General features: G+C 38.0%; 1 protein-coding gene and 1 non-coding gene across 14 annotated transcripts in view; both read left to right on the top strand.

The window, feature by feature from the left end:
* The window catches only part of MAPKAP1 (MAPK associated protein 1), a 259,089-nt gene that overhangs the window by 82,361 nt on the left and 157,933 nt on the right, over positions 1-18,795 (top strand). The window lies entirely within an intron of this gene.
* Positions 9,947-10,078, top strand: LOC140607633 (small nucleolar RNA SNORA72). The gene has a single exon (XR_012009593.1). It is a non-coding gene; the product is annotated as a small nucleolar RNA SNORA72 (small nucleolar RNA).

The following is an 18,795-nucleotide window of genomic DNA, read 5'->3' as shown; positions in this document are numbered from 1 at the left end:
ACTCTTTTTTTGTCTTAAGAAATCCTTCCATACCCAGGATCATAAAGATATTTTCATATGTTGCATTTAAGTTTTAGTATTTCAATAATCTGTCTAGAATCCTTTTTCTAGACATATAATATGAGGTAAAGGTGCAATTTCAGTTTTTTTTTTTCTGGATAATTGATCAGTTATCTGGGCATTAGTTGTTTAAGTCTCATTTTCCCCTGCTCCATGGTGCTAGCTTAGTCATATATCTATCAGACTTCCCTGTGTGTGTGCTATTTTTTCTGAGCTCTCTCTTTTTTTTCCAGTGGTTTATTTGCTCCAGGTTAGTATCACACTATCTTAATAATTTCATGCTTAGAACAGTTTCTGATATATGGTAAATCATGACCCTTAAACACTTTTTTTCTTAATTATGAGCATTCTGTGTATTCTTGATCCTTCCATGTATATTATCAAACTGCTTGACAAGTTTTTAAAAAAATTCCTGTTGAGATTTTGATTGGACTGAATTTGTAGATCAGTTTGAGAGAATTGATATCTTTACCATTTTAAACATGTAGGTCTCTTCATGTACTTAAGTGATCTCAAATGTCTCTCATAAAATTTTATAATTTTCTCCATAGAAGTCATGTCTTTTGTTAGATTGATTCACAAATACTTAATATTTTTTATGGTTTTATTTATTTGTTCATGAGAGACAGGGAGAGGAAGAGACATAGGCAGAGTGAGAAGCAGGCTCCCAATAGGGAGCCTGACACGGAACTCTATCCTAGGATCCTGGAATCACGACCTAAACCAAAGGCAGACACTCAACCACTGAGCCGCCTGCGTGCCCCAACAAATACTTAATATTTTTTTATTCTGCTCCCAATATCTGTTAAATCATAGTGTCTGTTTTTTGCTAGTTGCTGCTGCTGCTCCCCCTCCTCTTGCTTTTCTTCTTCCTCTTCCTTTTCTTCTTCTTAGTTGTATGTATTCACTAACAGAGATTTTCGTCATTAACAGAGGCAGTTGATTTTTCTCGATTGTTTTTATTTCAACAACCTTAGTAAACTTCTAGTAATCCTATTTCATACCTTTTTTTTTCCCCTCTGGCATCAGTCATTTGCAAATAACGATAGTCTTATTGTTTTCTTTGTAATCCTTATACTTTTCTTTTTTTTACTTTACTGAGTTGGCTAAGACCTCTTAATACCATGCTGAAAAAGGTAATCTTGCTATGTTCCTGATATTAAAGAAATATTTTCTGTATTCCATCATTAAGAATGATGTTTGTTGGGGTGCCTGGGTGGCTCAGTTGGTTAAAAATCTGCCTTCTACTCAGGTTGTAGTCCCAGGGTCCAGGGATCAAGCTCTGCATCTGGCCCCCTGCTCATGGGGGGAGCCTGCTTCTGCTTCTCCCTCTCCCTCTGCTGTTCCCCCTGCTTGTGTTCTCTGTCTCTCTCTTTCTCTGTCAAGTAGATAAATAAAATCTTAAAAAAAAAAAAAAAGTTTGCTGTTTGGTTAAAGGGCTTATGTTGGATTAAGAAAGGTCCCTTTTACTCCCAGTTTGCTAAGATAATCATTTTTTAATCATGAGTGAATGTTGAATGTACTGAGTGCTTTTTCTATATTTAATGTATACTGCCATAATATTTTTTCTTTAATTTCTTAATCAGAACAATTACATAATGTTTTTTCTTTGTTTAACCAGCCTTGCATACGATAAAATAAACTTTGGTCATTAAGTATCCTAGTTTTTATATAATGCTGAATTGGTTTGCTAATATTTTCTTTAGGATTATTGCATCTTTGTTCATGAGTAAACTTGGCCTGTAGTATTCCTATCTCATACTCTCATGTTTTGATATGGAGTTTTGGTAGCCTTATAAAGTGATAGGAATTATTCTGTTTTAGTACCATTGAATAATATGGGTAATAGTAGCATTATCTATTTTTGAATGTTTGTTAGAACTTGCTAATACAACTGTTGTTGCAGTTTAGGTTCCCATGGGAAGCAGAATTTGAAATGGAGATACACATGCAGGAAGTTTATTAGAGAGTGCTTTCTGGATCAACATCTATGGGGAGAAGAGAAGGAAACAGGATTGAGTAGAAGGAAGAGTAGGGCCATTCTGAAACTAGGATGACACTTAAGAGTTGCCACAAGTTGGGCAAGACAGCCAAGCCTTTATATTCCTTGCATCTGACTTATCATTGGATGCTGCCTCCCTGAAAAGAGGGTGTGATCTTGGGCAAGATGGCTCTATCAACCTGGTTTAATTCCAGGAAAGGACTAGCAGCTGATAGCAACCATCCAGCAGCTGGAGAAATGTGCCGTTCATTCCTGAAGATGGCATCTTGGGGGTGCAGCTAGTGACCATGCCAGTCTGCCTTTGGTGCCACTTGTGTTTACTTGCTTCATAAAAGTTTTGGGACCATTCCTTTACATCTGTGGTGGGCTTCTTTTCATTGGGGGAAACTTATACAAGGAAGGTTAGTGAAATAAACTGCAGTCCTCGTTTCTGCAGCTGATCCTGAGGACACAAGTGAAACTCATCCCCCTCTTCAAATATCCATTTTCGTCCTTTCAATCTCAGCATCTCTGCTGTTCTAGGTGGCTTTTATGGTATGATGACTCAGACCCTTATCTCTGAGTTCCAAGTCCTTGGCCAAAGGCTATGACTGCTTCATTTGTCCATTTACCATTGAAATTGGGCAAAAGAAGAACAAAATATGCCTAAGAAGACTTATTGGCCAGATGTATTGCTTCCTGCCTCTGTTATATAACAGCAGACCTACCTTCTCCTGATGAGCATTAATTACTCCTGTCAGGATCATGCTTTTCCTTCTTTTCTGATATCACTTGACATAAGGAGCACGAATGGCATAGTTTAACATTTAGTGGGACTTCTGTTTCCTGGTGGAAGTGTTCTCCCTTCAGAAACCAAGTTCTCTAAAATCTGCAGAGCCCTAATTTCTGGAGATTGGAAACGTTCCCCAAGTGGGTGGGAATAATGGCTAATCTTGCTTCTTCTGGGTTCCTAGCACCATGTATTTTACCTGCTGGGGACATAATACCATACAATGGTTGTTGATTTTTAGCATATATGTTGCTTCCTAGTTATGGCATCCCAGCCTTATGGGGTGTCATCTGTGACCTAATGCCTTATCTGTACCTTCAACATGTTGTTGAATCACTCTTTTAAATTGACAGCTTTGGGGCAGTATGCTATATGATATGACCAAAGGATCCCATGGTTATATGCTTCTGTTTGGGGCAGTATGCTATATGATATGACCAAAGGATCCCATGGTTATATGCTTCTGTTATATCTCCTTTTCTATAAATTGGGTTCCTCAGTCTGGTAGAATATTTTGTGGGTTGCCCTTTGGTGATCAAACACTGAGATAATGGTGCTAGCTGAGGCATTACTGGCAGCAAGGGCAAGCCCCTACTTGAATAAGTATTGGTCTCTAGCAAGACCACTTTCAGAGTAGAAGCAGTCCAGTGTATTCAGCTTGTCACCAAATGGTTGTTTGGTCTTCTTAGGGATGATACTGTATAAGGGGCACAGCATTATTTTCTGTTGCTGTCAGATTTGATATTTGACAGTAGGCAGTACTAATATCAGCCTTGGTGAGTGGGAGATAATGGTGTTGGGCCTATATATAGCTTCAGTCTCTGCTACCATGGCTAGTCTATTCACGTGTCCTTTGTGCCAGCACTGGAGAGACCAATAATAAAGAAACTGGCTGAAGGTAAAGCTGTGTTGGGAATTCCCCAGACAGCAATTTACTAGGAGGATTTACAGGACTCAGCATATAGTTGTACTCATGTCTATGATTTATTATAGCAAAAGGATATGAAGTACAGTCAACCAAGGGAAAAGGCATATGGGATGAGGTCCAGGTATACACTTTTAAGAGTTCTCTCTCAGTGGCATTACACCAGGCATGCTTAATTCCTCCCAGCTACAAGTTATGTCAACATGGGCAAAATACTGTCTACTAGAGAAGCTTATTAGAGACTTAGTTTCTATTGGAAACTAAGTTTCACAGTTTCTATTGGAAGCTCATCACATGGGCACCCTCTGCCTAGCAGGTACCAAAATTCCAGAGTCCTAGAAGGAAGGGAGTTGTTCAGCATAAATCATTGTTGTTTGCACAGTTTAGGCACAGTGAGCCACTCTTACTGGTTAGGGTGATGGGACTCTGCTGAGGTCCAAGTTCCCAAGAGTCTATATATTTAACCTCCTGACACTTTGTCTTCACTTTGACGCAAAGAAGATGAACAAATGCATTGTCCTGAACTCTGACTATTGGGAAGATTCCCTATCACCGTTGTCTTTTAAGGCCACTCCTGATTGGGACTGTAGTGTAGCCATGGTCCATTTTTAGCTTCAACAATGTCCAGCAGTTCTTCTTGAAGTGTGGCATTCCTCTATCAGTGTATGATTGCAAAATGGCCATAGATGCTTCAGGGGAGTCATTACAATGTTTACTTGCTATGGAGGTATAGGTCCTTCTTCCTTTAGCTTTAGCTCATAATCTCACATTTTTTGGATATGTCCATCCCTAGATATTTTTAATTATTACTTCTTATTTGATACATGAATTATTTATGTTACTAAATTTCCAAATATATTCGGTTTTTATAATTTTGCATTTTAGTTATTGATTCTAACTTTATTGTTTTATGGTTAGAGAAAACTGGCTTAATGATACCAATTATTTGAAATTTGTTGAGCATGGTTTTATGTCCACTAATGTAGGTCGCTTTTCATAAATATTACCTGTGAACCTGGAAAGAATTCTGGAGCAACTGCTGCTATTGTTTGCAGAATTCTAAATATGTCCATTAGGTCAAGGCCGTTAATTCTGTTAAAATATGTATCTTTATTGATGTTTTGTGTCTGCCTGCACTATCAGTTAGACAAAAATACATTAGAATTTTCCAGTATGTTATTAGATTGCCTATTTTCCTTTATAGAGTTCTGAGAGATTTTTCTTTTACATATTAGGAGATTATGTTTTTAGGTTCATACAAGTTCAGAATTATTTCTTCCTGGTAAATTGAACTGTTTGTGATTTGTGTCTCTATCTCTAGTGACTCCTCCCCCCCACCCCCCTTACACAGCTATACCAGCTCCATTTGGTTAGTATTTGCCTAGTATATATGCAGTTTCATGTTTAGATACAGATTTTTTTTCTTGTTTTTCCTCTTTGGGTTTCACTGGACTTTCTCAGTCTGTGCAGTTGTCTTTTCATCAGTTCTGGAAACTCTCAGTCAGTCTCTTTTCAGACATTGCCTCTACACCTTCTTAAATTCTAGTTAAGCTTGTTAGAATTTGTTACTTGATCTTCCCTATCTCTTGACCCCGTTTACATACTTCTCCGTGTTTCTTTCTTTGGGTTACATTCTAGGTAATTTATTCCATTCTATCTTCCAATTCACATACTCTCTTTTCTGCTATGGAACCCATACATTGCACTTGGCGATTTTAGTCATTGTATTTTTCATTCCTATTCCTAGAAGTTCCATCTTGATCTTCTAAAAATCTGCTTTGGAATTTTTAAAACTTTTTTTAATGAAATATTTAATAATTTTCTCAGTAATTGTAATTTTCTCAGTAATCAGTGAGCACCCTTATACATACTACCTGTGTTCATTAATTGCTAAGATTTTCCATATTTGCTTTATGTTTTACTTAGCTGTTTCAAAATTGGCATTCAGTCCTAAATACTTTAGCTTGTATCTCCTAAGGATACTGACATTCTCTTACACAACCATGATATCAGATCACAACCTGTGTAAGATTTTACAGTGTCTTGCTCTTTCTTACCCATGTTTTTAATACTTTAACATTTTTCTTTAAACTTTTATGTTCCATTTCTGATCATTCCGTTAACTCCAGTCATTGTTAGGTCTCTTCTATGATGCTTTCTATGCTTTATGATTTGAGGCTGTAACAACTTACTTTCTTCAACTAACTAACTAACTAACTAACTAACTAACTTCCTTCCTTCCTTCCTTCCTTCCTTTCTTTCTTTCCTTCTTTCTTTCTTTCTTTCTTTCTTTCTTTCTTTCTTTCTTTCTTTCTTTCTTTCTTTCTTTCCTTCCTTCCTTCCTTCCTTCCTTCCTTCCTTCCTTCCTTCCTTCCTTCCTTTCTTTCTTTCTTTCTTTCTTTCTTTCTTTCTTTCTTTCTTTCTTTCAAGATTTTATTTATTTATTCATTCATGAGAGACACAGAGAGAGAGAGAGGCAGAGACATAGGCAGAGGGAGAAGCAGGCTCCATGCAGGGAGCCTGATGCGGGACTGGATCCTGGGACTCCAGGATCATGCCCTAGGCCAAAGGCAGATGCTTAACTGCTGAACCACCCAGGCATCCCTGCAACTTTCTTTTGTAATTATGGAGTCATGTAGGTTCCTCCTGCAAGGTGTTTTGTTAGCTTTTGCCTGGTAGCCCAGGACAACTTTTTTATTATTATTATTATTATTATTATTATTATTATTATTATTATTATTTTAAAGATTTTATTTATGTATTCATGAGAGACACAGAGAGAGAGAGAAGCTGAGACACAGGCAGAGGGAGAAGCAGGCCCCATGCAGGGAGCCTGACGTGGGACTCCATCCCAGGTCTCCAGGATCGCACCCTGAGTTGAAGGTGGCACTAAACCGCTGAGCCACCAGGGCTGCCCTATTATTATTTTTTAAAGATTTTATTTATTTATTTTTTGTACCATTATTTATTTACTTTTAAAGATTTTATTTATTTATTTGAGAGACAGAGATAGCGATAGAGAACAGGAGTGGGGAGGAGATGCAGGCTGTCTGCTGAGCAGGGCGCCCTATGCAGGGCAATCTTAGGACCCCAGGATTATGACCTGAGCTGAAAAAGCTCAACCTACTGAGCAACCCAGGCACCCTAAGATTTTATTTTTTAAAGTAATCTCTACACCCAAGGTGGAGCTCAAAGTCACAATCCTGAGGTCCAGCGTCACACACTCTACCAACTGAGCTAGCCAGGCACCCCCAGAATGACTTTAAATTCTTGATTTGAGGCTTTTTGGTCTATCCATCAGATATGAATTTGGCATGAAAATCTTATATGAAGGTTGTGGTTATAAAGTCTCAGGAGAAAAAAAAATTTTGTTTGGACGTGAAGTTTTTCCTTGTCCGGTAGGGGGCCCTAATTCTAATTTACATTCATGTGTAGGTCTTTTGGGTTCCAGCTTTATTACAGATTATGGATGAGCTGTACTGTGTATCCATCTGACCAAGAAAGTAGACACTTAATATCACTTTAGCAAATATCAATATTAGTAAAAACTGTGTTCTGTTTTCTTTTCTGAGTTGCCCATTTCACTTAATTTTTGAGCCTTTGTGAATTTCTTAAACACTTGCCAGCCTATTGAATTAGGTAAAATGAATATTTTTATAGCTTATCAAAATGTTTTTTGTTAGACTGTTGGTCAGAGTACATATTTTGCCATATGGCTGAAATACAAGTCCTTTAGTAAAACAATTTTTTAAATGTGTTATCTTAAATGTTGTAGAAAGAATATTATAAAAGGATGAGAAAGAAAGAAACAATTTATGCATAAATATGTCATTGTTCTTGATTTCATGAAAATGTTGATTCGGAATATAATAAAAAGGCTCCCCCCTCCCCCCCAAAAAAAGGCTTTTAAAAGTATACTGATTTTGGGGAGAATTGTAATAAGTTAAAGATTGTAATTTTTTGAGTCCCACTGGACCTGGGTGTCCATCTGAGTTCTTTCACTAGCTGTGTGACTTTTTTATTTTATTATTTTATTTTATTTTATTTTATTTATTTTATTTTTTGCTGTGTGACTTTTAATGGTTTAATTTCTTCGTATTTATCTATAAAATGGGGTAAGTGAGGGCAGTTTTGAAGATCAAAACAGATTATATACAGTAAAGGGCTCAGCCTGGTGCCTGACACATAGAGTAGATGTTAGCTGCTTTTAATTTTAGCCATTCTCTTTCCAGAAGTGTTCAAAGTGTTAAATGTGAAATATCTCACATTATACATGTAATATTGTAAAACTGAATATGGGTATGTGGGAGACATAACCATAAAGGGAAAAGCAAGAAAGACACCACAGTGTCAGAAGATAAGGGGGAAAATATGAAGCTTGGCAGGTGACCAAAGCCAAGAAGACCCTCTGGTTCCCCTCAGCTTTCCGAGACTTGGATTTAGTAATAGTGATATTCTCCACTTTGGCCTTTTCTTTTGTGTTCTGTTTAGTTAGTTCAGGAGCACATATAACCCTACCTCTTTGGTCAGAGGGAGTTTTGACTTCCTTAGCCCAAGGGAGCTGCCCAGCATACTTTTGGAGAAGGAATCTTGTTCCCTTCTATAGGGACCTCAAGGATAGAGATTTTCATTCTTACCAATTCAACAAGGAACTGTTTGGCATCCCCAGAGTTCTGGAAATACTTTATTAGAAAAGAGACATAGTTACATTCTTCTGAATAGAAAAATTTATAATAAGAATACAGAAATATATACCATGCAGCATCAGCATATATCAGATAATATGAAGCACTTAGACTTTCTCCCTCTTCCTCCTGGTAGACCAGGCCTCAATGTAATTCTTGTATAACTTTTTATTAGAGCTCCAACATAGAGCATAAGAAATAAGAGGGAATTGTGTAGCCCACCTCCATCTAACCTTTTGCTCTAGATTTTTGCATGCCCAAGACAAAAGTGTGTCTTATTCATCATCTTTGTATATTTCTCTTGGTACTACTATTGTCACTTTAGTTTTTTAGTAAAGGAAATTCACTCATTTGAAATGTTTGTCTTAATCCTCTATGGAAATATCAGTTTACGGGAAGGTTAAGGCAGAGCTCGTTTGGGCTCCTCTCAGAGTCTCTGCTGCAATTGTCGGAGAGGAAACCCCAGGGAAACCCCTGAGCACAGGCTTCACAGGAGCAGTGGCTGCTCAGAAGACAACACTCTCAGTGCTTTATCAGGTGCTGTCTGGAGAACAGAAATAATGGGCTAAAGGCAGAAATGCTGATGTCTCCACTTTCCCAACTTAGCGCAAACATCTTCTTTATCTTTGGTGGATTTGGTGCCACAGAGGCGGCTCCAAGAAGCCTTAAATGCAAGTGTGATTGCTTTTACAATCCTTGCTTTGAAAGTGGCATTTGGGGATTTCCTTGACTTGAATTCTTTTTTTAAAAGGAGTAGATTCATAGCATCCACTGTCAGTGCCATTTTCCTTTCTGTGATGACTTGTTCACGGTTTACATGAAAGGATTCAGGAAGTAAGACATAAACATAAATAGATAAATGAACAAATAAATGAAAAGCTCTGCTGTCTTTGTCACATAGCGAAAAGGCTTGACTATAACATAATGGGAACACAGCAGCTGTTTGATTAAAACTTTAGGATTTTTCCTGAAAACTTCGAAGCATGTCTGCATTTTTTTTCTTTTGAAATAACACTATGATATGGGAGAAGTGGTTGCCTCTAATGCCATGGTTACAATGGAGCTTTTGAATGTATCATCATCCCTGTTACTGCAGGTGCTAGTTTGAAATACTCTCACAACTGGGGCTTGCTTCCCTTCTGTCATGTCCATCCTTTGCAAGGCTGGGAAAGTGATTTGTAAATAATTTGCTTCTTGTCGCCATACATTTTTTTTTAAGTTGTGTTTTCTGTTTGTTTGTTTTACCATCTTAACCCTTTTGAAATGTACAGATAAGTGGTATTAAGTGCATTCATAATGTCATCAGTAGTTTCCCCCCTTATCAACAAGATATCTGTTCCAAGACCCCCAGTGGATACCTGAAACTGGATAGTATTAAACCTAATAATGTACTATGTTTTTTTCTATACATAAACACCTTTGATAAAATTTAATTTAAAAATTAGGCACAGTAAGAGATTAAAAACAATAATAAAGTAGAACAACTATAACAATATACTGTAAGTTTGTGAATATTCTCGCTGTTCTGATTTTGTAATAATCAAAGCAGGCTAAACATTCACTATATTAACACCATGCATGTGTCCCCAGACCTAGTTCTTTCCTTAGGTCTGATTTTATCAAGGCTGGTGATAAATCAAGTCTGATTTATATAATGCACATCATATGTGGGAAATGTCTGTGACTCTGGGTATCTGATCATCCTTGAGAAATGACAGCACAGCTAGTGCAATAACTTTTTAAAATAACCATTGCTAATTTGATGATTACCAGTTGCCATTAAATGAGTTGTAAAACTAAAAAGAAAAAGAGTTATGTGAATGTGGTCTTTCTTTCTTTCCAATATCTTACTGTACTCTTCATTGTATTCTTGTGATGATGTGAAGTGATGATGATAAAATGCTTATGTGATGAGAGGAAATGAGGTGAGTGACATAGGCACTGTGATACAGCATTAGGCTAGTATTATTGACCTCCTGATGGTGTTTGAGAAGGAAGATCATTCTGCTTTTGGACCACAGTTGACCACAGGTAACAGAAGCTGTGAAAAGCGAAACTGCGGATAAGGGGACTACTGTATGATCATCACCACCATCCGTCTCCATAACTCTTTTCATCTTGTAAAACTGAAACTCTATATTCATTAAACAATAACTTCCCTTTTCTCCTTCACTCCAGCTACTGGCAACTACTAAGCTATTTTCTATCTCTATGATTTTGACTACTTTAAGGTATTTCATATAAATAGAATCAAACTGTATTTGTCTTTATGTGACTGGTTTATTTCACCAATCATAGTTCTCAAGGTTCATTCATGTTGTAACATATTGCAGAATTTCCCCTACTTTTTAAGGCCAAGAAACATTCCATTGTATGTATACACATTTTGCTTATCCATTCATTTGTCAATGGACACCTGGGTTGTTTTCATGTTTTAGCTATTACGAATAATGCTGCAGTGAACATGAGTGTACACATGCCTCTTCAAGACCATGCTTTCAGTTCTATTGGGTATATACCCAGAAGAGGAATTGCTGGGTCATTTGGTAATTCTATTTTGAATATTCTGAGGAACTTCCATACTATTTTGCACAGAGGCTGTACATTTTACTTTCCTACTACTAGTGCACAAGGTTTCTAATTTCTCTACATACTCATCAACTTGCAGTGTTCTGGGATTTTTTCGATAGCCATCCTGATGGCTGTGAGTTGCTATTTCATTGTAGTTTTTACTTGCATTTTTTTAAAAAAGATTTTATTTATTTATTAATGGGAGACCCAGAGAAAGAGAGACAGAGACACAAGCAGAGGGAGAAGGAGGCTCCATGGAAGGAGCCCAACATGGGACTTGATCCCCGGACTCCAGGATCACGCCCTGGGCCAAAGGCAGGCGCTAAACCGCCGAGCCACCCAGGGATCCCCTACTTGCATTTTTCTTCTAATTCATGATGTTGAGCATCTTTTCATGTGTTTATTGGCCATTTGCATATCTTCTTTGGAGAAATGCCTATTCTAGTCCCTTGCCTACCCATAATTTTTAAAAGCAAAACAAGCAGCTTTGCAGTGTTCAGAGGCAATTTTAAGTGATGAGTAAGAACTCAGGCTCAGGATTTAGACAGCTCCAGACTGATATCATGGCTTTACCAGCTCTGTGACATTGAGCAGGTTACTTCATTTCTCTAGGCTTCCATTTCTTCTGTAAAATGGGGAGAATAGTTGAATCTGTCTCACTGAGTTCTTCACTGCAATATCACCTAAGCTGATATTACAGATATCAGATATATGGGATAGTATTTGCCCTGTTGTAAGTATTTTATAAATATTAACTGCCATGTTATTGGAATCATGAGCCAGTCTTATAAAACGCCTTTTATGGGGCACCTGAATGGCTCAGTCAGTTAAGCGTCTGGCTTTTGATTTCAGCTTAGGTCTTGAGTCTTGATCTTAAGATCGTGAATTCAAGCCCTGTGTTGAGCTCTATGCTGGGTGTGGAGCCTACTTTTTAAAAAATTTATACACACACACACACACACACACACCTTTTAGATGTTAGTTGCCTTCTTATTTTGATAGTATAATTCATTGCATTCTTGAGAATTTTCACTTGTTTTTCTAGTTCATGCCTATTTACTGTCTCAGTCACTGTAGTATTAGGTGAAACCATGTGGAATTGCAATTTTTGTAAGTTATAAACCATGACTGTCAATAGTTTCATGTGATTCAACTTAATGTAATAGAATCTATTTGAGTGTTTAATATATGCCAGAGTGCCTACTCTGCTAATTCATTCATTCTTCCTAGCTTCCCTATAAAGTAGGTGTTGCTTTTCCCATTTTGGGATGGAGAAACTGAGGCTCTCAGAGATGAACAAACATGCCTGAATTTACACAACTAGTAAGTAATGAAGCCAGCTTTCAAGCCAGATCTTGTTGAATTCAAAGCTCGATCATTTTCTTTTTTTCAAAGTTTTTATTTTGATTCTAGATGGTTAACATACAGTTGTTACATGTTACAGTGTACAGTGTAGTGATTCAACACTTCCATGCATCACCTGGTACTCATCATGACAAGTGCACTCCTTAATCCCCATTACCTATTAACCCATCCTCCCACCACCTCCCTTCTGGCAACCATCAGTTTGTTCTCTATAAGAGTCTGTTTCTTGGTTTCTCTCTCTCTTTTTTCCCTTGTGCTGGTTTGTTTTGTTTCTTAAATTCCACATATGAGTAAAATCATATGGTATTTGTCTTTCTCTGACTGACTTATTTGGCTTATACTACTCTCTAGCTCCATCCAAGTCATTGCAAATGGCAAAGTTTCATTCTTTTTTTTTTTTTTTTTTTATGGCTAAATAAGATTCCAGTGTGTGTGTGTGTGTGTGTGTGTGTGCGCGCCACATCTTCTTTATTCATTCATCAATTGATGGACACTTGGGCTGCTTCCATATTTTGGCTATTGTAGATAATGCTGCTATAAACATAGGGGTGCATGTATCCCTTTGAATTAGTGTTTTTGTATTCTTTGGGTAAATACCCAGTAGTGTAATTGCTTGAATGTAGGGTAGTTCTATTTTTAACTTTTTTTTTTTTAATTTAAGATTTTACTTATTCATGAGAGACCCAGAGAGAGGCAGAGAGAGAGAGAGAGAGAGAGGCAGAGAAAGGAGGAGCAGGCTCCATGCAAGGAACCCAATATGGGACTTGATCCTGGGACTCCGGGATCACACCCTGAGCCAAAGGCAGACACCTAGCCTCTGAGTCACCTAGGCATCCCTATTTTTAACTTTTTGAGGAACCTCTATACTGTTTTCCACAGTGACTGCACCAGTTTGCATTCCCACAAACAGTACACGAGTGTTCCTTTTTCTCCACATCCTTAGCACATTTTCTTTCCAATTTCTACCACATAAACAGTCTCAGAAACAGTCTTCCCCAATTCTTTGCCCAATAAAGATGAAAGTTAGAGAAACTACACTATTTCTTCTTAGTTGCTGGTGATTTGGGTTTTCTTCAATACAGTGAGCATACGTGGTAGTTCTGTGTTCATATGCATTTTGTGCTTTTGTCTCACTTTTTCATATTTGGAATATAACATGTGCAAATGTTGGCTGCAGCTATCTAAGGCTCTTTCAGAAAGGTGCTGTAGAGTGAAAATAACTTAGGGTCTGCCTTCAACTCATTTCTCTTGGCCACCATCATGTTCACCATTTATTGATCATCTCTTCTGTGCAAGGACTGTGCTAGGTGCTTTACCCAATGTCCCTATGATTTATATAGAGTAAGGGCTTAATTCCTGTACAGTATGGAAGGAAACTGAGGCTAAATGGGATTATATGATTTAGCCAAGAGCATAGGACTCTCTTCAGAGGGTCAAGTGTTTTTTACTAAACCCCATTTCCTCCCATTCTTACAAAGAGCCTCCTAGAGGGGAAATGAGGACAACCTTTCTGTAGGACACTCTGTAGCACACTTGGGTGTTACCCTACTGAATTTTCCCGTTTCCTTGCCCGTTTCCTTTCCTCCACCGGTTTGCCTTTTCTTTTCCTTCTTCCTTTCTTCCCTCTGTTCATTCCTTCCTCCCTCCTTCCATTTCTCCCACCCACTCTCAGTCTCTTTCCTTCCTTCCTTTCTCTAAACATACCTAATGAGGTTTAAATATCAAGATTAAGAAACTACTTAATGTATTTCCTGAAGAAAATTGGATTCTTAAAATATTCCCATTTGATTTTTTTTCCTGGCACTAAAAATTTGCTGTCAGAGGAATTACCATTTTAAAAAATATGCTACTAAAACAAGTTAGATTGAATTCTTATCAGCTTTTAAAAGAGTGACCTCAGTCTTTTAAATAATAAGATTTGGAAAAATTGCTTAATGTCTGAGTTTAAGAATGACATGTTTTGAGTTCTAAGGAAAGCCTGTTTGACCTAGCACCATACTTATTCCTAAACTCAGTACCAGAACCAACTTTTTTACTCTGTCTAGGAACTGCGCTGGTGAAACCTCATCTGTTTGTAGCTGGAGGTTGCACTTTTATTCTTTTGTTGTCCCATTGTTTCCTTTAGGGTGAGGGAGAATAATTAAGGATAACATCTTTTCTGAGCAGCTGGAATCAAATTCCAGCTGACTGCAGCACCTGCAAAGATGGCACCTCTGCCTCTGGGTGGCAGGGTGGGGTGCCAGCTATGGAGCCGGTGACAGTGGGCTCCATAGTGCAGAGATGTGACTGTGTCACACCACTCCTGCCCTTCTGTGAGCTTCAGATGGTGGCAGTACCAGTGAATGCAAAGTGTCTGTTTTAGACTAATTAGAGGGATGATTTGTGAAACAGTGGCTATTTATTTAATTAATCACCAGCATAAAGCCATAAAACCCATATTTTAAAAATCCCTGTTAGTTTGCCATGTGGTTAATAGATTGGGGCACATTAAAAAGTGACATGGTGATGTATTAAAAATGTTCCACCTAAGGTTCCTTCAGAAAGGAGTGGAAGCTGTCTGCTTTCAGATGCTGAAGTGTTACCTGCCAGGATTTGACCCATCAGAGGTTTTAATGTTTGTAAAGGCATTTATCTTTTGAATAGCATCCTCATTAGGACGTGTTCTCTTGGAATAATTCAAAATATAAAAATGTGTGTAGAATTTTAAAAATTATAATTAAAGTGAATTTTGTTAATTTTTCTTAACAATGAGGAACTATATTTTCCTATTAGATTATACTATGTTTGCTAAGCATAACAATGTGTTTTTTTTTAATAGAGTCTTCTTTTCCATTTTGGGGAAAGAAGGTCATTTAATTAAGTAATAAATGGAGTAGCATTTTTGTTGCAGCAGTCAGAATTGCATTTTGTTATGCCCTTGTATTATTTTTTATATAATAGGTACAGGAATAATTGCTCAGTCTCAGCTTAGGTGGATTGTCATTTTTTTTGGATAGCAAGAACAAAGATAGAATTGACTCGTTTAAGAGATGACACTGGCATTAAAAGTGAGTAGAAATGACTTGGATTGTAACAAATGATAGGTTTTTATATACACAAAGTTCCAGTTGGTTTTCAGTATACATAAATGTGTCTGTGCAAAAGCTTCCTGCACTTGGAGAGTATTTGAAGCCAAATTTGATATATTTGTAATTCACTCTTATTTTTTAAAAATTATTCTGAATGGTCAGTGTTTTTAATAAGCAGTCCCACCAAATTTTAAGATTATGTATAAAAAAGTGTTGCTCAGGTGGATGCTTTACAGAAATTGTCCAGCTCTTAGGATTGTGTTTCTATGCTGTGTTGTATAATTACCTGCTCTGTTAGAAAGGGAGCTGGAATAAAACATGAGTATGTTAATGCAGCCTGGAGCTGATGTGGTGGTGATGATTACAATGCAGATAAAGCATTTCTCATAACTGCCGTTGCCTACTGGAGCCTTTGAAACATCTGGACTTTTAATTGAAAAATAGTGTGGTGCTGTGCAAGGCAGACATGCTAAGTGAAGTCACTAATTTAGAATACAAAAAATATAATTGATAAAGTGTTTTATTTACATTGTTTTTAAATATTCATACTTTGTTATGCTTTGTATAACAGGGAATTACTGGGTTAAATTTTCATGAACATAGTTTAAATAAGATAAATTAAGTGAAAATGTTTATGGAATTTTACACTGGAACCAGAAAATAGTTTGTTGTAGGAGGGTATGTACTTTTGCACATTCAGGCCTTTTAGGGGAAGCAAATAGGTTAAGTCCTACTCTTTGGGTTTCCTGCTTGAGAATAACTAACCATCAGTTGGTAACATAATTTCATTTCATTCTTGTTATTGCTATCTTATCTTGTTATTTAGTTAAAAAAAATAAAATGTTTCTTGGCATAATGGTAAATGGCTTTAATGGCAACATTATCACCCAATAAACCAAAGCATTCCTCACCTCTCAGGGGCAGGTTATCAGAGCCTGCCCAGGAGAGCAGAAGAGCTGGTGAAGGGCGTGCAATTAACCTTTGTCCTGCATTCGCAGCAGGGGAACTGACCTAGCAGCCTTCCGAGGAAATCCAATTTAATTTAAAATGAATTTGAAAAGACAAATTAGCCATATCTATTTTAATAAGATAAAATCCCGACTCTCCCTATGTCTGGTTTAGTTAGGACCTCAGAGGAGATTAGACTAAGACTCAAGATGAACGCGAGGGAAATAATGCCAGGGGGCTGAGGAGAAACCCAGGAGACCCAGGTACTGGAGTGCCTTGTCAGTTTCTGCAACTGAGCAGGTCTTGGGCTGCCCATTTCCACAGAGAATTGCAACCTGAGATGAGCCTTTGTCTCATCAGACTGTTTGCTTGTGTTGGAGCTTGATGCCGTTTTGATGTCCTACGCTGCTTGCCAGGCTCTCCAAGGACTGCATTGTTATTTCCCTCCTTTGTCATCATCAGAGCACATTTGGTTCCCGCCACCTGCGTAGCCACATTTAGTAATAGATACACCTCACAATTACTGATGAGACTCTTAATCCAGGAGTAAGGGTTCTCTGGGGCCCCACAGTTGGTACTTGACCGCTCTTTTATGAAAACTAGAGCAGAGGGTTCTGCCCACTCTTTGTGGAGCAGTGTTGCCAAGTGTTTTACCTCTGAAACATGATCAGTGAGGATTTATTGAGGCCCTTCTGTGAACCCAAAGGCAAGGAATCCAAAGTAGTTTCTGCCTTCTGCCTGTACGCAAAAGGTAACTGCTCCTGGAAGCGGACACCCTAGTGTCCCTCTGTAGTAGCAGCAGTCTCTGCAGAGCTTCAAGTGCAGGTGCAGGCAGGGCCACAGGAGGAGCTGCTCAGACCTTCCATGTGGGTCTCAGCCAGAAGGATATTTCTGATCCACTGTCCACCACTCCCAGTTCTGAAACAGTGGCTGCGACATGAACCAGTAGGCATTGTGACATTCCCTAAATACCCAGGCCTATCCCAGAATTGGTGGTGGAACTCACCAAGGGGGTAAGGTTTTTGAGTTGAACAGACCTTAGGTTAGCATGATGTTCCCCCCCTAGTTGAGGGATTTGCAGCAGCCTCTACATGAATCTCTCATTCCTCAGCTTTAAAAGGGAGTGAACAACCCTCATAGGACTGTTGGGTGCATTAAATGAGATAATTTATGAAAAGTACTTGGACCCTGGTAGGTGCCCAACAAATGGCAGGCAGCACTTTTGGCTTGCCGTCGCAGAGAGCTCTGCAGTGCAAGTACAAGGGGCTGTGTTCAGAGGAATGGGGTCTTTGGGCCTAGTCCCACCTCCCACTAAGGCTATTTGCTCTGTAGCAGGCTAGCTTTCCTTCATATTGCTAGGCTGGTTACCTAATTGAGCAGTAGGACTCGTGGAGAACCTTTTTTTTTTTTTTTTTTTTTAACTACTCAGTGCTGACAGTTTTATCCAGTGGATCCTGTTGTCCTCTCAGTTTTAAAAATCAAGTTTTATGGGGGTGCCTGGGTGGCTCAGTCGGTTAAATGTCCAACTCTTGATTTTGACTCAGGTCATGATCTCAGGGTCGTGAAATCGAGCCCCACATCTTAAGCGGAGCCTGCTTAAGTTTTTGTCTCTCCTCTGCCCCTCCTCCGTGCTTGCACACACACACACACACACACACACACACTCTCTCTCTCTCTCTCTCTCTCTCTCTCTCCTCCCACCCCCATCTCAAAAAAAAATGAATGAATGGATGGATGGTTAAATAAATAAATAAATAAATAAATAAATAAATAAATAAAATATTTTTATTCAGCCCACTTTTCCTTTCATTGTATCAGAGAGACATATGGGATAAGGGCGTGATAGATTTTTTGGGCTGTTTCTCAATTGTAAATGTTGTATATAATTAGAAGTGATTCTTTCCAACAGGAAGTGTTGTTCTAGATAAATAATAATTTAGCTCTTCTTTTTCTTGTTGCTGTTTGTATTTCAACATATATTTGCAAACTATTAAACCCAAACTTTCTCAAATGGCCCTTTGCCATTGTATCATTTTCATATTGTCAAAAACATAATACGTTTTCTGCTGCAGACAAGCATCTTTTTCTGTCACTATAGGTATAGGTTCTTTGTGTGGCCTTTTCCTGTACAAAATAACACCTATCTCCGTTATTTCACATGTGCATATTGAGGATGAAAGTGAATGTCATTATTGGAGAAATGTAAAGCTATTTATTTCCATTTTGTCTGATGTTTTTACATTGTTTGCTAGGAGGTGCGTCAGGGATTTGAATTAATTATAATTACTGAAGAGACATATACTGATTGAGCAAATAAAGTAGTAAGCCCATTTGTGGCAAGGCTGTCTAATTAAATTCTAACTTTGGATAAGCTAGATGTGCATGAAAGATTAATTTTAAGA

The sequence above is a fragment of the Canis lupus genome, chromosome 16, assembly GCF_048164855.1.
Source record: "Canis lupus baileyi chromosome 16, mCanLup2.hap1, whole genome shotgun sequence".
Lineage (NCBI taxonomy): Eukaryota > Metazoa > Chordata > Mammalia > Carnivora > Canidae > Canis > Canis lupus.
This window is presented reverse-complemented; position numbering and strand designations above follow the sequence as displayed.